This window comes from Lolium rigidum, chromosome 4 (assembly GCF_022539505.1).
Source record: "Lolium rigidum isolate FL_2022 chromosome 4, APGP_CSIRO_Lrig_0.1, whole genome shotgun sequence".
Classification (NCBI taxonomy): Eukaryota; Viridiplantae; Streptophyta; class Magnoliopsida; order Poales; family Poaceae; genus Lolium; species Lolium rigidum.
Genome location: NC_061511.1, coordinates 170,426,150 through 170,428,013, shown reverse-complemented (window position 1 = coordinate 170,428,013; position 1,864 = coordinate 170,426,150).

The following is a 1,864-nucleotide window of genomic DNA, read 5'->3' as shown; positions in this document are numbered from 1 at the left end:
CACCAAACGGCTCAGTGCGCCGAGCCGCATCATTCCCCCACCCGCACGCCCCTAATCACTGGCCAAATCGGCCGATTGCAATCTGGCCGAGCTCCTCTGTGAGCTCATGGCCATGATGACGTCAGCATGACGTCATGCTGACGCCATAAATGCATTTTTCCCATTTTCTGTTTTTCCAGTAATTAATTTCTGTAATTCTTTAATTAGGAAATAATATGACAGGTGGACCCCATCTGTCAGGATTTTAATAATTAGGAAATATTTTGGAAAAGAATAAAATTATGACAAGTGGGTCCAAATTATTAAACTTTTATTATTATTTATATAATTTTCTGGAATTGATTTAAAATGAATTAAAGTTGGGAAATTCATAAATAATTCATTTTAAATCAGAAAAATATAAACTTATATATCAAAATGATCAGAAAAACATATCCTAGTTGTTTATCCATGTTTCATACATGCTTGAACCAATTAAACATCAAGCCTTAGTAGAAACCCTAATTCGACCCCTCTCATATGTCGGGATCGATGCCGAACCCCCTTTAATTTCCATCGATGCACCTAGGGTTACCCAAACCCCTTTAATATGACATGTCATCATATTGTATGTGCATTGCATTGTACCTTGTCTTGATTGTGCTCTTCCATTTCCGGTGTTTGGTTCTTCATCGATAGGGACCGAACGCGAGCCTGAGATCAACGCCACCGAAGAGCAGCACCCGAACAACGAGGGACAAGGCAAGCCCTAACCTGGTTCATATATGGTTTCGAAATGCTTTACTTCTGGTTCTTACATATTGCATCCGCTTCAAATATGTTTTATCGGCAGTTGTAGATATCCTATGTGTGCATAATTCCATCCTTGTAGCCCAGAGTTACTGACCCACCGCTCCCAGCAAAACTAGGTTTGAGCTGGTTCGCATCGCTAGAGCCGTATATGTGTTATGCTTAGCCATGCTTAGCTGTTGAAGTCTGATCCATCCGGTTGATGAATCAGAGCTACGAATGAACCTAGTTTGTCAGGATGACGTGGTAAGATCAGTGATGATGTTAATAAACATGCTAAAGGCTTGGATGGGCCGCCACATGGGGATGTGGTGATTTGACTCGTTCTCGCCGATACTAGGACCTGAGTTCTCGCCTTCGGAACCAAGACTGAGCGTACAACCACACGGGGCCCATGGGAACCCCTTGGCCCGAACTTACCTAGCTTACCCATGAGTCAATTAGTTTGCGAGTTCCATTTGCCATACGCATGGGGGAAAGGTGGAAAAGGTTTTCAAAGTGCATCATACGGTGGTGTGGCCGGGGTGAAGGATGCCGTAGGCATTGAACCGGATCCCCGCACACAATGACCGGGACCGCCTCGGAGCATGGCTACCTACGATGACGGAGCTCCCCAGTTAGTTTGACTCATGGAATAGGCGAAGTAAGGGAAAGGTTTTGGTCGACCACCCTCTGCCGGCACACCAAGGAAGTGTGTTAATATAGTGGCATTAAGAGTCGGTCGGCGCGTGTGGGTAAAGTTGTACACCCCTGCAGGGTAAATCTTTTCGAAAAGCCGTGTCCACGGTTATGGACGACTTGGTGATGGATTCTGTGATCATAGACAACTTGAACCTAATCGTAAAACCTGATATCAATGTGTGATAAGGATCCCTTCTCAGGGTGTCGAGGGGTGATCCTAGGTGATAGGTTCAGGTAATGATGAAGATTCGGTGGATTCAACATGATGATCTTAGAGCTAGAGTTGATATCGCTCTCTTACCTCTCGTTTAAAATGATCTGAATAGACGAGCTTCGCTCCCTCCTCGTTTACAAAGGAAAACTCGGCTTTCCGCAAAATAAGCTCCACATAAAG